This window comes from Pan paniscus, chromosome 23 (genome assembly GCF_029289425.2).
Source record: "Pan paniscus chromosome 23, NHGRI_mPanPan1-v2.0_pri, whole genome shotgun sequence".
Taxonomy (NCBI): Eukaryota; Metazoa; Chordata; class Mammalia; order Primates; family Hominidae; genus Pan; species Pan paniscus.
In genome coordinates, this window is record NC_085927.1 from 29,640,604 (window position 1) to 29,659,164 (window position 18,561).

The 18,561-nt window shown below is 57.1% G+C and overlaps 2 protein-coding genes across 14 annotated transcripts in view; one reads left to right on the forward strand and one right to left on the reverse strand.

Annotated features, from left to right (window-relative positions):
- ARVCF (ARVCF delta catenin family member) overlaps positions 1 to 4,241 on the reverse strand; it is a 46,855-nt gene extending 42,614 nt beyond the window's left edge. For 3 of the 6 annotated variants that reach the window (XM_034949238.3, XM_034949239.3, XM_034949237.3), the window contains exon 1: positions 4,041 to 4,241. The gene's annotated coding sequence lies outside the window, so the exon portion shown is untranslated. The remainder of the gene's footprint in view (positions 1 to 4,040) is intronic. The other 3 variants (XM_008966673.4, XM_008966672.4, XM_003814054.5) reach the window with 2 other exon arrangements.
- A 222-nt stretch (positions 4,242 to 4,463) lies between these two features.
- The window catches only part of TANGO2 (transport and golgi organization 2 homolog), a 49,750-nt gene continuing 35,652 nt past the window's right edge, over positions 4,464 to 18,561 (forward strand). For 2 of the 8 annotated variants that reach the window (XM_034949250.3, XM_057301004.2), the window contains exon 1: positions 8,503 to 8,566. The gene's annotated coding sequence lies outside the window, so the exon portion shown is untranslated. Of the gene's footprint in view, positions 4,635 to 8,502; positions 8,567 to 8,647; positions 8,759 to 18,561 lie in introns of those variants that run through there. The other 6 variants (XM_034949249.4, XM_057301005.2, XM_003814063.6 and 3 more) reach the window with 5 other exon arrangements.

Consider the following 18,561-nt stretch of genomic DNA (forward strand, 5'->3'; position numbering starts at 1 on the left):
GCCTGGCCAAGGACCCAGTACCAGCCGCCTCAAAGCAGGGGAATGACCACGCCCTTTATTGGGCCCTTTTTCCAGTGAGGATGGCCTGGGCCTACCCATGCCATGGGCCCCCCCACACTGGGGCTCCCCACCAAACTGTCCAGACCTGGTGGCTGGCCATGGGGCTCTGTTAGCCCCTGGCTACACCCCACTGATGCCCTAGTAAGCCCTGTGGTTCTGGCATGGTATCCATGGTCCAACCAGAGGGCTGAGAGGTCTCACACTGGGGCATAAGCCTGGCCCAGTCCACACAGCCAGATTGGCAAGCTACAGTCCTTTGGATAGCTGACGGCACAGGGCAGCTCCCATGGGTACACACTGGGCCCAGAACTGGGATGGAGGATGCAGCCTGGGCTGGGTAGGCAATGAGGGGCCCAGGTGAGCTCACTCTGCACTCCCTGCAGTGTGGCCGCAGCAGGCCACCCCCTCCCCAAGTCTCCTCGCTTCCTGCTCTGTGAGCGTGAGGTGACACTGACTGTAGGTAGCTGAGAACATGCCCTGGCAACAGCCAATGCAGGCAGGTGCATGGAGTGCCCCGTGGCCACTGGACAGGTAAGGTCCATGCTGCTCAATGACAATGCTGTCCACTACAGCAAAACCGAGTGTTCTCCTAGGCCTGCTGCCACCCTGGGCACATAGTGAGAACACGCCCACTTCTGCTGTGGACATTGAGGCACAGCCCACACCTGGGAAGGCTTGGGAGGCCCCTGGGCACACACTTGAAGGACACTGCACTTTTGGGGCTACACAGGCACAGGGCTAGTCCTTCACTGTCCCTGCTGAGCCTGTGTGTGGTCACCCACCATCTGGCCTTCAGGCTTCCTTCTGCCTGCACCAAGCATGTGGGGGGCACCGAGGGGCCTTGCTTGGCTCCTTTCCAACTCCACGCCCTCAATAGGCAGCTTGGAGGCCGAGCTCCGGTCATCCAAGCCAGGTGTCTGGGGAAGGGTCCTGGTCTGCCGCAGGAAGCTGGGTGGAGCCGGTCTTGCCTGCTGTGGCGGTCCCAGCTGCCCTCTGGTGGCCATGCTGAGCTCCCCGTTGCTCTGCCAGAGGCGGCAGCCCCTCAATCAGCAGGGGCAGTGGGAAGGGCCTGTGCATAACTGGTTAGGAGTGGGGGGAACTCTGTGGCCCCAGGCACCCACCAGCTCTGGGTCATCTTCCCGACCTGAAATAGGCCAAGATATGAAGGCCCTGAGCCAGGAAAACCTACTAAGGGATCCCTGATCCCAAGTCCCCTTAGAGTGACCCAAGACTTCATCTTGGGTTTTTCTGTTTGTTTTTTTGTGGGTATTTTTTTTTCTTTTTTTGAGACGGAGTCTCACCCTGTCACCCAGGCTGGAGTGCGATGGCACAATCTTGGCTCACTGCAACCTCTGCCTCCCAGGTTCAGGCAACCCTCCTGCCTCAGTCTCCCCAGCAGCTGGGATTACAGGCATATGCCACCAGGTCCAGCTAATTTGTTTTGTATTTTTAGTAGAAACAGGGTTTCACCATGTTGGCCAGGCTGGTCTCAAACTCCTGACCTCAGGTGATCTGTCTGCCTGCCTTGGCCTCCCAAAGTGCTGGGATTACAGGCACGAGCCACCGTGACCAGCCCATCCTGGTTGTTTTGTTTGTTTTTGTTTTTTGGAGATAGAGTCTCGCTCTATCACCCAGGCTGGAGTGCAGTGGTGTGATCTTGGTTCACTGCAACCCTCACCTCCCCGGTTCAAGCGATTCTCCTGACTCAGCCTCCTGAGTAGCTGGGACTACAGGCGCATGCCACCATGCCCGACTAATTTTTGTATTTTTAGTAGAGACGGGGTTTCACCATGTTGGCCAGGCTAGTGTCAAACTCCTGACCTCAGGTGATCCACCTGCCTTGGCCTCCCAAAGTGCTGGGATTACAGGCATGAGCCACTGCGCCCGGCCTCATCCTGGTCTTAATTGAAGCTGCTGACAAAAGAACAGACGCCTCCCCATGACTAAGCCACCATCAGGGAAGTCCCCAGGACCCCCAAGGCCCAGCTGGTGCTCTGCAGTGCTGTCCGTGGACCCCCACCCTCCATTCCTGGCCCTATCTACAGAATGGGCCCTGACTCCCTATCCCAGCTCTACCCTGTCACTCCCTCTGCCAGGGCCAGGCGGGGAGCATGACAGATGGGCTGGACAGAGGGTGGCGCCTGGCATCCGTGTGCAGAGCTCCCTGCTCCACCCAGAGACCGGGGATCCTGCTGCTCCTGCACCTTCTGTCCTTACTCAGGACAGCCTCATGCTCCCCCAGGCCAGACTCCTGGGGTGAAGGAGCACAGGGAACTCACCCTGAATCCCTGTGTAGCACAAACAGGAGGAGGGGTGCTACCCTACCCTCACAGAGCCACAGAGATGCAGAGGGCCCCGGGACTGGGGGGAGACTACAGGGCCACCTCTGGAGGGAGTGCCAGAGCAAACATGGGAGCCAAGCAGCCCAGATGTGGTGGGTGGGGAGGCTCAAATTTAGCAGGATTGAGGGTCAGAACTTGTTCTCCCAGGAGGAACCTTGGTCAGGAGGTCCTTGTGTTTATGCTGAAAAGCCTGACAGGGCAGCTCAGCCAAGAGCTGGGTAGGGGCCGGCTTGGCTGTGCTCAACTACCCTCTCAGCTGGGACTTGAGTCCCTTAGCGAATGTTCTGTGCCCAGTCCTCTGCTGGGCGCTGGTGGACCCCAGAATGGGGGTAGGGTGGGGACAGGGGACAGCTGGGAGCAGACATTGCGGATAGGATGGGGCAAGACTGGGGGAAATGCCTTCCCAGACACGCTGCGGCTCACACTGTCGCCTGATCTAAGGCCTGGATCACCTGCTTAGGAGCTGACCGGCCACTGGCATGGCACACCGAGCAAGAGAGCGCTGACTGCCCCCCGCATTCAGCACCATCCCAGCTCCAATAGAGTGAGTACAAGATAGGTAACACCTGCCTTGTTTTGACCAGACCTCTAAACACCGCCCAGATCCCAGAGTAAAGGCAGATAAGGCAGTAGTTAAGAAGTAGGAAGAAGTAAAGGCAGCTACCCCAGAGAAGCTAAGGTCGGGAGAGGTGGAGGCTCCCACTGCACCCCCCTGGCCCATACCATAGGGGAGGTTTCTCTGACAGCAGCCTGGGTACTCACCTGAGGTTATTAGACAGCAGCATTAAGAGCCTACTCTAAAAAATACCCACGGGGCACCTTTCCTTATTTCTAAATATGCCTGGATGTAGGAAAAGGGAGCTGAAGTCCTTTAGTTCCATTTTAAGTATGTTACATTACACATAGCTAAGAAACGGTGAAATATTGTAAGCAGCCAATATTTAATTATTTAAAAATTAAAATAGGCTGGAGCTCTCAGGCCACCTGCTCAGGGCGACTCCCTAGCAAACCGAGCAGAGTCTCCTTCAGAGTGGAGATGACATGTCTCCGCACCGGCACCGAGGGGACGCAGGGCGGCGTGGGGAGGGGGACCCAGGCCGGCGGTCCGGGTGGCGCGCCCTCTCTCACCCCCCAGGCGGCAGGAGCAGCGCGGCGCGAGGACACCTCCGGGCCGTCGGTGCCCCTGAGCTTCCCGGCGGCGCGCTGCCCCAGGAAAGTTCCCGGCCTGCCGCCCCTCGGGCTGTTGGAAAGTTTCGGTGGCTGCAAGGCCCTGGCAGCTAGGCGCCAAGCGTCGCGCGGGGCGGACACGGCTGCGGGATCGGGCCGCGCTCGGCTGGAGCGCTCAGTGCAAGACGCCCGGACGGGTCGGGTAGGGTCCCAAGGCCACGCACAAAGAGACCCGCCCCCGCCGGCCCGGGGTCTCGGACGCCGCAGAGCGCGCGGACAAGACGCGGGTGGGGCGGAGATTGGCTCCGACGTCCGGCCCAGACCCTCGCCCGGATCTCGACTCCAGGGATAGGACCCTGTCCGGACCGCTGCCCGGAATGCGTCCCATATCTGCAGCCCCGCCCCCAGTCCCGGCTCCGACCCGAGGCCCCAGCCCCGGGTCCCACACCCCGCCCACTGGCTCAGGCTTACCTGGAGCGCAGCGTGGGCGGCCCCGCAGCGCGGCCTCGGACCCCAGAAGGGCTTCCCCGGGTCCCTTGGCGCGCGGGGAGCGGCGTTCCCAGGGCGCGGCGCGGCGCGCGTCGCAGTCCACGCGGCCGCAACTCGGAGCGGTGCGGGGGCCGCCCCCTCCCTCCAGGCCCAGCGCGCAACCCGAGACCCCGGGCCAACCCTCCCGCCCTCACGCGGCCCGTGCGCAAAGCGGACCGGGCCGGCGACGCGAATCTCCGCCCCGCCCCATCTGACAGCAAATTTTCCCATTGGTCGAGAGACCCGGCGCGGCACGGCAACCGGCGCCGATTGGGCGGATGCGCGGAGATGACGGCTTGCCATTGGGCCTCCGGGATGTCAGTCCCGGCGGATGACCAGCCCCCTCGCGGAGGGGCCGCGGCCCCGCACCTGCCCGAACCTCTGCGGCGGCGGTGGCAGGGTACGCGGGACCGCTCCCTCCCAGCCGACTTACGAGAACATCCCCCGACCATCCAGCCCCGAGCAGGGACTGGCAGAGCCGGCGCCCCTTCCCCGGACTCTGGCCGCGTAGCCTCCGCCACCACTCCCAGTTCACAGGTATCCTTCTTCAGCGCCTGCTACTCGCTGCGCGCTGCGCGCCGCGCCCTCCTGTCGACATCGAATTGTATTCTTCACGCAAACCGCGAGAGAGAGTTCTGCTGCTATCCCCATTTTACAGTTGGGAAACAGCCTCAGAGAGGTTCTCACTTGCTTGAACACAGTCGTCTGACCCTGGGGCCTGGGGGCTCTCTCACCCTCACGCCCCTGGGCCCCGCAGCGGGGAGACGATGGAGGTAGGAGCTGCAGTATTTCCGAGAGCAGGAAGGGACCCCCTCGGTAAACCAGGGGCTCACCTCCCCCACCAGGCCTGGATGTAGAGACCTCTTGGGCTTGTCCCACCCTGCAGGCCCCCCATGGGGCCGCCCTTTCTTACCTCCTCCTGGCATTCTCACAGCCCCACAGCTCTGCGTCTGGGGAGGCAGAGTTGTGCGTTTATGCCCGCACCCCGTACTACTGTCCCATTTTCTTCACCCTACCTGGAGTCAGGAAGAAACGGTGCTTCACTGCCTGTTGAGATTCACGTAGGTTGCATTTCCTTGCCAGATTAAGAGCACCTGACATGAGTGGGACCATGACCCTCCGCCAGCTCTGCGTAACCTTGTGGTGTAGGGGGGAACCAGCAGGGATGCTGCCCAGTGGGCTTTTCTAGGGGGAGGTCCTGAGATGACTTCTTAGCCAGTGACCCTGTCTCACGCATGCTGTCATCCTTTCCTGCCCTGGATGCACCTGGAGATGACCAGTTCCTCGGCTCATTGCATTCTCCAAGGCCGCCTGGGGAACCAAACTGCCCACAACCATGCTTATGAGTGGTGGAGGGGTGTGACCAGACACTCTTGTCTTATCCACCCATATTGGGAGTCCAGTGTGTTCATCCAATCATTCCTTGGCCAGGACAAAGAAAATGAAATGGCCCAAGGCAAGAACTCACTGCTGGGACCACCGCTGGGTCCATCTGTGTGCTGGCAGCATGGTGAATCGATCCCAGCTGCCTTTCAGAGCCAGGCAGCTACTATCAATCGATTGGAGCTGGCACTTGACGTGCCAATTGGCCTCCTGGCATAGGGTTGTTGCTTGCTGCTCTGGGAGGGCAGAATGAAGTAGCTGTCCCTAGAATAGGGGCCCTCACAAACCAGGTAGCTGTCATCCTGTGGAGCAGCACCATGGTGACATTCTGGCTCAGGTGCTGTGTAGCTGAGGGGTTGTTTCCTCCATTTAGGAGTAGACGTAATGAGTCCAGCTGTCCCCAGCCATCTCTTCAAGGCCATTGGACCCTGGTTCTGCTGGAGCCCCTCTTCTCACAGTTACCTCATAGTCCTGCACCACCCCCTCCCCACACTTGCAAGAGGGACTGGACAGACCTCTGTTGAAAGAGTGCAAAAGACAGAACCATACACCAAAATCTGTGCAAGTGAGACTACCTCTCCCCTCATCACCACCCCTACCACCCATAGGGTTGCAGAGACCTGTCTGCCCTCAGCAGGCAGGATCATTAGCTGAGGTCAGAGGATGTCGGGGCAGCACCAATTCAAACAGGACTCAGGACCGCTGTCCAGCAGTCGGCCCATTAGGCTGCAGCCAGAGGTCAGAAACACAACAAGGGAGGCTGGGCGCAGTGGCTCATGCCTGTAATCCCAGCACTTTGGGAGGCCAAGGCAGGCGAATCACCAGAGGTCAGGAGTTCGAGACCAGCCTGGCCAACATAGCAAAACCCCATCTCTACTAAAAGAATAAAAAAAAAAGTAGCTGGGCATGGTGGTAGACGCCCATAGTCCCAGCTACTTGGGAGGCTGAGGCAGGAGATCGCTTGAACCTGGGAGGCGGAGGTTGCAGTGAGCTGAGATTGCACCACCGCACGGCAGCCTAGGAGACAGAGCGAGACTCCATCTCAAAAAAAAAAAAAAAGAAAGAAAAACACAGCAAGGGAGACCACAGGGACCAGTAGCCCAGTGTTCTCCCTCTCTCATCCTCTCACCTAGCTCCATGCGCACAGCTGTGAGGCCCCCGGAGAAAGCCACAGAGAGAAAATGCTTTCAGCTGGGTGTCAAGAACTTTTCAAGAGTGGCAGCTGTTGAAACCAAAAGAGTGGCCACAGAAGGTAGTGAGCTTCCTATCTGAGTTTGTGTGCAATTAGAGGTTGGATGCCAGTGAGCCTGTTGCAGCCCCAAGATCCCAGGGCTTAGGTGCCCATCCTAGACCCATTTCATCTGCCGTCACCTGCTTCCTGGCATCGCATGTCATCCAGACTGGAGTGTCAGTGGTGACAAAGAACATCAGAGTGTCTGCTCTGGCTCTGTCTGCTGGGAAAAGTATGGCTGGGGGTGGGGATGGCCCAAGGCCACAAGCTATGACAGAACAGGATGCAAACCACCACCTGACATGTTACTGCATCCCTCTTTGTGGGCAAAGGGAAACTTTGGTCAACTCATGTCCAGCTTTGAGGTGCATGGCCTGGTGCTTTGGGGAAGCCCACTCTCCAGGTGCTGCCATGAACCCCAGGGCACAGTCCATCACCCCCAAGCCCCAGATCCCACTTGTCCACCACCACCACCTCTTGGCCCTATAGATTGCATAGGTTTGGCTGCTCAGAGGGAAATCACTGGTACCAGCCCCACATGATCCCACTGCTGGATGGTGGGAGAGACAACCATGTCTGGCTGGGTCTGCGGCCCGCTGGCCATGAGTCCCTGGGCATCTGGAGTCCTTGTAAAAAGTTCTGTTGGGTTCCAGGGGAAACACAGATAAGATAGCAAAAGTGTGGAGCACAACGGGCCCACATGTAGGTCCAGGTTAGACTCTTGCCGTTGCTGATTACCAGCCAGGCTCTTCCCATCCCTGAGCCCCAGTTTTCTGCAGGGCATCAGGGCACCTAGGTCTTCAACACAGGTTGAAGCTAATGTGGCCTCTCTTGCTTGCCACCTTTTTCAACTTCAACTGAATGACATAACTGCTCCAAGTCTCAGTGTTTACATCTATAAAGTGGGGTGAAAGAACTGCTGACCCAGACATTGGGTTTAGAGTGCTTTGCACATTATCATTATCCCTAATGTCTTTGTCATCCATGTCATAGTTTTTTGAGTGCTCACTTTGAGGCAGGGCCTGAGCCTCTGCGCTTTGACTCTCCACCTTTCTGCCACATAGGCCCAGGCACAGCCCAGAGGCTACAGGAGCAGGGGTCCCAGCTAATGCCTCTGTCCTGTTGGGAGGGCCCCAGTCAGTGCCCACCTGCTCACCCTGCACAAGTCAAGCTGGGCCAGCCCCTCGTCGCTGGGGCCTGGACCTGGATGTGAGCTCAAAGGCTACACTGGGGGGTGGAAGTGGGGGAGGTGGTGGGTGTGCAGGGTATAGTGCTCAAATGCCTAGTCCAGGGTCTGGGGGTACATACTGGGAATGGCAGGGACATCAGGGAGGAAAGAGCCGACCTGGAGGCCATAAAGTGAAGGAAGGGATGACCAGGAGGAAGATGGCCAGGTCCAGAGGTGGGGTTGAGTGAACAGGATGGGGAGACCAGGACGCAGTCTGAGGGGGCCAGTCCGGAAGTGAGCATTCCTGTACCTCTTCCGAGAGAGGCCGCAGGGTGAGCAGGTGACAGATGGTGTCCATGAGGGCATGGACTCAGGGGCGGCTGCGACCTCCCATGGCGTCCCTGCAGGCAGGGAGCCGCGGAGTCCCCGAAGGCCGCTGGATCAGGAAGCGCTCAGACGCCCGCGCAGCCCGAAGCTTTGGCGCAGCCCCGGGGGCGGGGCGCCAGGAGGCTGCAGCCTCCGAGCGACAGCGCGCCCAGCCAACGGGACGCCGGCATGCGGGGCGCCGCCCCGCCCCTCGCTGCGCGGCCCAATGGTGAACGCGCCGGCTTCGGGCTGGGCGGTACTGGGCTGGCTGCGGTGGCGCGCGGGCGCGGCACCCGGAAGTCGGCGGCGGTGGCGGAGGCGGTGAGTGCGCGGCTCCGGGGCTGGCCGACTCCGCTAGTGGCCCGGCCGGCCTGGGCTCGGGGGCTCCGGGCTCCGGGCTCCGGGCTCCGGGCTCCGGGCTCCGGGCTCTGGGTGCGCGGACCGGGCCAGGCTGCTTGAAGGTGGGTGGGCTGGCCGCACCTCCTCACCCTGCCTCAGTTTCCCCTTTCTGAGGTATGGTATAGAATCAGGCGGCTGGGTCAGGGGCAACCACGTCGATCCCGGCCGACGAAAATGCCCCGCGCGTTACTGGAAGGCGTTTTTGATAATCCCCGCTGGCACGGGATGCGAGGGACTCTGGCAGGTGGGACCAGACTCGCTGCGGGGAGGCTGAGATCGGCAGGGTTGGGAGCTGCGTGGTCCCTGCAGGGTGTGTGGGCTGCTCGGCCTTGGCCAGCATCAGGGACAGCTCTGGCGCCCGGTCACTCTGTCCCCTACCCGCGGCCTGCTGCGGGCCAGCAGGGTGACAGCTAATGTGGGTGTGAGTAGATAGTAAGTGCTGGGTCATCCCTGCGCCTGGATGCGGCCTTCCTGGGGAGGTTTGGGTAGTTAGATCCCCCACCCCCAACTCCAGAGCGTCAGAGGTAGGGGCTGGCAGGGCTGCACTCAGGGCAGTCCTTGCCCCACCGCTGGGCTTTGTAGCAGCCTGGGCTTTGCCCGTTTTCCTCTAGGAAGTGGGCACAGAGGGCTGTTTGCTGAGACCCCCACCTTCCCTGCCCCTAGCACCTCTCCTGTGCTCCCTTGGCTTCCTGCTGGACCACAAGCTTTAGAGTGAACCGTCTGCCCTTGGACAAGTCCCTGGGCCTCAGGCCCCCTTCCTCTTCAGGAATGTCACATGCCCTGCCCTGGCCAGGCCTGTTTGCACTGTCGTGTGGCTCTAGACCTGCTGACCACTGTTTTGCTGCCACTCTGGGCACAGTGCCCTCTTCCATGAGGCAGATGTGACGGCAGCTATAAGGGGGTAGCTGAGTAGCTCTTTGGAAGGCTTTCTCACGCTAGCTCATTTGCCTCTGGGCAGCCTTTTGGGGCAAGCATTCATTGATCCAGTCCTGCTCATACAAGGAAAACTCAAGCTAAGGTGGCAGATCGTGTTCCCAAGGTCATTCAGAGCCAGGGCCTGCTCCCAGTGCCTTTACTACTCCTGGGCCACTCTCTTAGGAGTGTCCCTGTGTCTGTGTCCTGCGTCTGTGTTGGGTGGGCTGGGAGCAGCTGGAGAGGGTGACCATGTTGTTAGATGGACACAGCAGAGCCTCTGTTCCCACAGGATCCTAGTGCTCTGGTGGTCCAGGGTAGGGTGCCCTGGTGCCCCCACCCCCTTGGACCCCTACACAGCTTTGTGTTACTTGCATGTCCTCAGACTGCAGGCCCCTCAGACCAAGCCCCTGCCTGCTGTGATGTGTGGTGGCCATAGCCCTTCCCTGAGCTAAGGTGACCAGCTGTCAGCTCTTCCTGGGCTGCCCAGCCCCTTGTGCTTCCTTGGTCTTCACTTGTGGGCTGTCATTCTGATTACGTTTTGCAGTGTGTGGAATCACGTGCAGTGTCCTGGGAACTTGATCCTGTGCCCGGCTTCTGCGCCAGACGGCGAACTTGGAGGGCACCCCGGTGCCCACCCAAGGGTGCTGCTTCTGAAAACACCCACAGAGATATGAGGGGCTTCTCAGGGACCCCAGAAGGGGTCTGGAGAGAAATGGCCCGGGATAGGGAGGCTGGGAAGACTTCTCGAAGTAGGGCCATGCTTGTCATTGACACTCCAGATGCATGAGAAGCAGGGCCCATCCTTTGGTGACGTGTCAGTCAGCACATGGCAGCAGCATGGCAGAGCCTGGCCTTTGTTGGCCCCTACCATAGGGCTTGGGCTGTCTTGAAAACAAGCCTATCCCTACCATGAGGATGGGCTCCGTGAAAACAAGGTCACCCCAGAAAGACTGAGCTGCTTTTTGAGGTTATCACAGCTTTTTCCCCTTTTTCTCTCAACTTCCCTTTTAGACTGCAAAAATAGTTTATGCATGCTTAAAGATAAAAAAGGCTGGCCTCCTTCTCCCAGCGGCTGCTCCCCTGGTGCACTTGCTGACATTTGGGGGTGCATCCATTGAGATCTTCAGTGCCATGCTAACTTGAAACTTGAAGTGCTTGCCTTCATCCTCTTTGCGGGCATGGTAGGAGTGCCCCTTTTTTTTTGTTTTTACTAACCACTCAGGCCGCAGGGGCCGCTGCGAGGCTGGCCTGTCCCTGGCTTGTGAGGAAGCTGAGTGTTCCTCCCAGGAGGGCCTGAGGATGGGGCCACCCTGTGTCCAGAGCTTGCTGTCTGCTCACGATGCCTCTTGTTTGTGCTATTCCTTGGAACTGGGAAGAGACAGTGATCCTCTGGTGTGAGGCTGAAGAAATGCCCCGGAAGCATTCTGAAGATCTGAGGAGAGAGTACCACTGTAGAAAATGTGTCATGATAGGCCAAGCACGGTGGCTCACGCCTGTAATCCCAGCACTTTGGGAGGCCGAGGAGGGTGGATCACGAGGCCAGGAGATCGAGACCATCCTGGCTAACACGGTGAAACCCCGTCTCTACTAAAAATACAAAAAAATTAGCCAGACGTGGTGGTGGCAGGCACCTGTAGTCCCAGCTACTCGGGAGGCTGAGGCAGGAGAATTGTGTGAACCCAGGAGGCAGAGCTTGCAGTGAGCCGGGATCGTGCCACTGCACTCCAGCCTGGGCAACAGAGCGAAACTCCATCTCAAAAAAAAAAAAAAGAAAATGTGTCATAATAAAATGCCATTTAGGCCCGGCACGGTGGCTCACACCTATAATCCCAGCGCTTTGGGAGGCCGAGGCAGGTGGATCACCTGAGGTCAGGAGTTCGAGACCAGCCTGGCCAACATAGTGAAACCCCGTCCCTACTAAAAACAAAATACAAAAATTTGCTGGGCATGGTGGCAGGTGCCTGTAATCCCAACTACTCGAAAGGCTGAGGCAGGAGAATTGCTTGAACCCAGGAGGCGAACGTTGCAGTGAGAGAGGTCACCCTCTCCAGCTGCCCCCAGCCCACCCAACAGGACCATTGCACTCCAGCCTGGGCGACAAGAGCAAAACTCCATCTAAAAATAAAAACAAAAATAAAAATAAAAAATGCCATTTAATAGCCAGAGAGTGTAGACTGGTGAGCTCTTGCTGCGGAGATAGGAGGGAGCAGGGCATTGCAGTGGACTGGAGACTCAGAGGGTTTCCTGACGTCAGGGCTTTCTTCGCCCAGGCCCCGTGAACAGCGACACTGTGTTCCCACGTGTGTTTACCTCCTCTGCTGGCAGCCACCGGGAGCCCGCGTCACATGTCTGTGTCTGCCTTGTCCTTTGAAAAGAGCAACTCATGCTTTCAAGCTCTGCCCCTGGGGGCTGCCACCGCTGATGGAGTGGGGATTACAAGGGATGGGGATTGGGCGCCCGGCTGCTCAGCCCTGCAGCACCAGCCCTTGTGGCCATTGAGGCCATTAAATGGGGGCAGCAGACTGTAGGGCTTAGTCGCCCTCTGTTCAGGGACTCACCATGTGCAGCCCCAGTAGGAGCCCGACTTGATGGCTACCCTCCCAAGTGTCTAGGTCCCCTTGACCCTGTGGTACTAATAGCTTGCCATTCCTCTGTCACCACTGCTTTCTGCTTAGCACACGTCCCCTCTGCCCATGTGCTATGCTTGCCTTTTTGGTTGCCAAAGGGAAGTGGTTCCGCCAAAAGCCTGTGTCCCATCCCCTCTGGCCCCCAGGGTCTCCAGGTGTGGTGTTGCTGCGACAGCCCAGCTACACCCCGTCCTATGCAGAGCTGTCTTGCACCGGGGCTGATTGGGTCTTCTCTTGCTTTCTGTGAACAAGTGACTCTTGGGTTCTTGCCCTTCCTTCCCTCTCTTCCCTGCCCATAGAAATGTCCCAGCCCTGGCAGGGAAGGAGGGCAGGATCTGTACATTTTCTTTTTTTTTTGCGTTTTGAGACAGAGTCTTGCTTTGTCACCTCAAAAGGCTGAGGCAGGAGAATCACTTGAATACCGGAGGCAGAGGTTGCAGTGACCTGAGATCGTGCCACTGCAACCTCTGCCTCTCAGGTTCAATGCGATTCTCCTGCCTCAGCCTCCTGAGTAGCTGGGATTACAGGCGTGCATCACCACGCCCTGCTAATTTTTGTGTTTTTAGTAGAGACGGGGTTTCACCATTTTAGCCAGGCTGGTCTTGAACTCCTGACCTCAGGTGATCCACCCGCCTCGGCCTCCCAAAGTGTTGGGATTACAGGCGTGAGCCACTGTGCCTGGCCAGTGCACTTTCTTTTGAGGGTAGACATTACTGTTCCCCGCCGGGAAGCATGCCTACTGGGTGTGCACGCTTTCAGTGTCTGGCGTGACAGATTGTACAAAGTGAACCCAGCCACACAGCTACCATCCATATCACACCACCACCAGCACCCAGACATCTCCCTCGTGTCCCCCAGTGGCTGCCTAGACCAGGTGGCCCTGCCCTGCCTTCTGTCCCCATGGGCAGATGTTGCTTATCTCTGGCCTCTGCATGAAAGACCAAGCAGAGTGCTATCTTCTGGCTGGGATCTCCCTGCTGCCTCATCACCGTGGAAAGGCACAGGCTGGCTTCTTTTCCAGGTTATGGACTTTCTTACTGTGTCACTTTGTGGACTTGGGCACCTGCAGAGTGCCTGGCATGGTGAGCAGGAGTTGGGGCATGGCGTGATCTAGGCAGGGTTTGGAAGGTTCTTTGAATAGCCAAGGGGGACAGTCTGGAGGGTGCCCTCCAGACACCTGAGAATGCATTGAAGCTAGGGTGACTACTGCAGCATCAGAGGCCTGGTGACACATTTAAGGCCTCAAGGGGCCCATGTGACTAGAAGTCCAGGATGTGGCTGAGGTGGGCCAGACTGGATGGCCAGCGGCCACCTAAGGACAATTGGCTGTGCGTTTGGGAAGCATGGGTGGTCCCCACCTCACAGCAGTCGCACAGGCAGACAGTGGGCAGATCCAAGAGCTTCACCAAGGCTGGGCGGGGTGGCTCACGCCTATAATCCCAGCATTTTGGGAGGCTGAGGTGGGGGGATCATGAGGTCAGGAGTTCAAGACCAGCCTGACCAACATGGTGAAAACCTGTCTTTACTAAAAATACAAAAATTAGCCAGGCATGGTGGCACGCACCTGTAATCCCAGTTACTCGGGAGGCTGAGGCAGGAGAATTGCTTGAACCCAGCAGGTGGAGGTTGTAGTGAGCTGAGATCGCGCCGTTGAACTCCAGCCTGGGCGACATAGCGAGACTTCATCTCAAAAAAAAAAAAGAGCTTCACCACTGTGCAACCATACAAGGTAGATAAGAAAAAGGAGTTCTCATTTTGGGACAGGGAGGGCCTTTAGCAGGACGGGACATGACTGCTGTACAGTAATGATGGGAAAATCCCATGTAATATAAGGCTATTTCTACTAGACAGCATCACAGGCAGAGCTGAAAGGCAGGGGATGGCTAGGGAGAAAACAGTTGCAGGCCTGGGACAGGCACATGGTTGCCCACATCACACCAGCTGCACTACGGGTCAGTGAGACAAAGGCCTAGCAGTCAGTACCCATGTTGGTGAATTGTTGGCAAGACCATACAGGAGGTCACAAGTTGCCCAGCCAGTGGGGGATGCCCATAAAACCCTGGCGGGAACATTTCCTACACTGCATACACCCTGGAGGCAGGTGAGTGGCAACAGGTTCTGGTGCTAGACGTTAGCGGGGACTTGGCCAAGTCTGTTTATCTGAAAGCGTCACCCGTGGATGGAGCAATTCCACCTCTTGGGTCTATCCTAGGAATGTCCTCAGCTGCTCTCCCACTGCTGTAAAGAAATACCTGCGACTGGGTCATTTATTGAAAAAAGAGGTTTAATTGGCTCTTGGTTCTGCAAGGTGTACAGGAAGCATGATCCTGGCATTTGCTCAGCTTCTGGGGAGGCCTCAGGAAACTTACAATCATGGCAGAAGGAAAAGCAGGAGCCGGCACTTCACACGGCTGGAGCAGGAGGAAGAGAGAGATGGGGGAGGTGCCACACACTTAAAACCAGATCTCGTGAGAACTCTATCACTGTACAGTACCGGGGGGGATGGTGCTAAACTTTCATGAGAATTCTGCCCCCATGATCCAATCGCCTCCCACCAGGTCCTGCCTCCAACACTGGGAATTAAATTCAACGTGAGATTTGGTGGGGACACAGATCCAAGCCAAATCAGCCCATGTGCAGAGCATGTGCTAGGGATGGTCGCTTGATGGGACGAAGACACCAGCCACAGCTGAGAGGCAGAGCAGCGGGAAAGCTGGGCAGTGGTGAACCAGTGGGGACATGGCTCTGGTGGAGACAGACCTCATGGCCAATCAGGGAGAACGGAGCAATGGGACCCTAGTGTGTTAACCCCACAGCATACATGTGTCTGCTCACATGTGTGTGCAAGCAGGTTAAGAACACTCTGGTGCCACAGGCAGCCCTTGGCTGAGGCTTTTTTTCCTTTTTTTTTTTGAGACTCAGAGTCTTGCCTTGTCACCCAGGCTGGAGTGCAGTGGTGCTATCATAGCTCGCTGCAGCCTCAAACTCCTGGGCTCGAGCAATCCTTCTGCCTCAGCCTCCTGAGTAGCTGGGACTACAGATGCATGTCACCATGCTCGGCTAATTTTATTTTATTATTATTTATTTTATTTTACTTTACTTTTTTGAAACGGAGTCTCGCGCTGTCACCCAGGCTGGAGTGAAGTGGCACAATCTCGGTTCACGGTGCCCTCTGGCTCCTGGGTTCAAGTGATCCTCCTGCCTCAGCCTCCTGAGTAGCTGGGATTACAGGCCTGCACTACCATGCCTGGCTAATTTTTGTATTTTTAGTAGAGACCGGGTTTCACCGTGTTGGCCAGGCTGGTCTTGAATTCCTGACCTCAAATGATCTGCCCGCCTCAGCCTCCCAAAGTGCAGGGATTACAGCCATGAGCCACTGCACCCTACCTTATTTTATTATATTACTAGTATTATATTGAGACAGAGTCTCCCTCTGTTGCTGTGTTGCGGGAGTGCAGTGACATGATCATAATTCACTGCAGCCTTGATCTTCTAGGCTCAAGCCATCCTCCTACCTCAGCCTCCCAAGTAGTTGGGACCACAGGCATATGCCACTGCACCTGGCTAATTGTTTTTATTTGCTTTTTGTAGACAGGGACTTGCTGTGTTTCACAGGCTGGACTTAAACTCCTGGCCTCAAACAATCCTCCTGCTTTAGCCTCCCAAAGTGCTGGGATGACAGACATGAGCCCTGCCGGGATGGGGCTTTGGCCCGTTAAATGTCACTGGAAATGTTTCCCCCCAGAATGTGCTCCTGGGTGACCTGAGCGATGGGATTAACAACTATGGATCCCACCAGCCTCCAGAGCTGCCAGTCGTGGCTACAAGAGACTCAGCCTTGGGCTGGGGCACAGAGAGGCTGAATAGAGGGTGAATGAGCAGGCAGCGTATGAGAGGGACCAGCGTTTCTTGGTATTATACAAAAGCTAGTGGAGGTGGTGCTGGTTGGTGTGGGGTGGGCGACTGGCACGGTCAGATGCCTGATGCCTGTTGGCCTCCTCAGAAGGGGAGGCTGGCAGTAGTGGGTTCTGGGACATGCAGGAGGGTGGCCTGGATTTGCCCTGCAGCACTGAGGTCTGCCTGTTCCCCACTGGGTCCTCCATCTGAGGCCCTGTCAGCATGGCCCTCGTCCCCCTTGCTTCTTTTCCCCATGGGCCTCTGCAAGGTTACTACCCACCCTCCACCCCACCTACCTGCCTGTGGTGGGCACTGAGAGCCAGGGAAGCAGATCCTCACTGCCAGGCAGCAGGCCATGTGCACATCCATCAGGGTGCCAGACCTTGTCCCCACGCAGCCCTGGCTAGGGTCACTGCTGCTGCTGCTCTCTGCCTGTGGCTCTGGCCCATCTTTGCCCAGGCGTTCTGTCTGAATGGTTTTCTTGTCGTGCCTTTTTTAGACACCGCATGGAGTGAGGTTTGGGGCTTGCCTCAACTGGAGTCTCATTCTTCTTAGAGAGGGAGTTTAGCCCGTTTCCATTTGGCCTTAGGACAGAAGGCCCTGTTGGTTTCTCTGAGAAGCCAGGGGAGGAGCCCTAGGCTGGAGAGGGGATTCTAGAGTGGGGTGGCTCTCAGAAGCAGAAGGTGGGCAGAGAGGACGGTGCACGCTGGGAGAGTTCTCGAAAGCATCAGCAGATGGGCCCAGAGTGCCTGGAAAGCTTCCGTCCTTCACAGACGGCGCCATGCACTAAGAATAACCCATGCCAAGTCCAGGCTTTCTTCCTGTTTTGCAGAATTACCAGGTTGTTAGGCTAGGGGAACGTATGCTGGGATTCTGGGAAGAATTCCACCCGCACTGGTATTCTTAGAGGACGGGAAGCCCTTGGCTGCGGTGTGAAGAGGGCTCTCTCTTTCCATTCATATCTCATAGATCCTCTGGCCAGGCTTGGGGGTGTTGAGGGACTCCAGGAGTGTGGGGGGACTTCCTCCCTGGAAGAGGCCTGTGCTCTGTCCCTGCTGAGGCTGGTGGCATTTGCAGTCACATGGTGAGCTCACAGTGACTGTCCCCCTCTTACCTCCCTGGCAGGGTTGGCAAAGGCCACACCAAAGTCCCAAGTGATTAGTTCCCCGGCCTCCCTGCACAGAGGCTGTGCATGTCCCCTGGGCATTCACTCTAGCTGTCTGGGCTGCAGGGAGGCAGGGTGCCTGGCCCAACTGGAGATGGCACTCTACTGGGGGTGGTTAAGTGTTGACCATCACAAAGGCGACCTCTTTCGTCACATCTGTGTGAGAGGAGCTGGACTTTCTCAGATATGGATGAGCCTCACGACGCACATCCTTTCGTCCCTTGCTTGTCTACCAAGTCCCTATGTGCTCCAGGAGGCAGTGGTACAGGCCAGCCGCTCCATATGACCAGAGAACCAGTGCCTCACACTCCAGCGCATTTCCTTCCCAGGGTGCACCAGGACTCTTGTAAAGAGGGCATTCTCGTGTAAGCAGTTGCTTTTTTTTTTTTTTTTTAATTTTTATTTTTTTGAGATGGAGTTTCCCTCTTGTCTCTTAGGCTGGAGTGCAATGGCACGATCTCGGTTCACTGCAACCTCCACCTCGTGGGTTCAAGTGATTCTCCTGCGTCAGCCTCCTCAGTAGCTAGGATTATAGGCACGCACCACCACACCTGGCTAATTTGTTTGTTTGTTTGTTTGTTTGTTTGTTTGTTTTTCGAGATGGAGTCTTGCTCTGTTGCCCAGGCTGGAGGACAGTGGTACGATCTTGGCTCACTACAACCTCTGCCTCCTGGGTTCAAGCAATTCTTCTGTCTCAGCCTCCCAAGTAGCTGGGACTACAGGCGCCCGCCACCACACCCGGCTAATTTTTGTATTTTTAGTAGAGACAGGGTTTCACCATATTGGCCAGGCTCTCGAACTCTTGACCTCGTGATCCACCCACCTTGGCCTCCCAAAGTGCTGGAATTACAGGCGTGATCATTTTTGTATTTTTAGTAAAGACGGGGTTTCACCATGTTGGCCAGGCTGGCCTCAAACTCCTGACCTCAGGTGATCCACCCGCCTTGGCTTCCCAAAGTGTTGGGATTACAGGCGTGAGCCACCTCGCCCAACCAGCAGTTGCTGTAAAATTTTTTAAAAGGATGTCACTTATACTACCCAGTCATTAAGACTTCCTGAGGTGGAAAGATCACTTCAGCCCATGAGTTTGAGAATAGCCTGGGCAACATAATGAGACCCCACCTCTCCAAAAAAATTTAAAAATTAGGGCCAGGCGTGGTGGCTCACGTCTGTAATACCAGCACTTTGGGAGGCCAAGGTGGGTGGGTCACAAGGTCAGGAGATCGAGACCATCCTGGCCAACATGGTGAAACCCCATCTCTACTAAAAATAAAAAATTAGCTGGGTGTGATGGCACGCACCTCTAGTCCCAA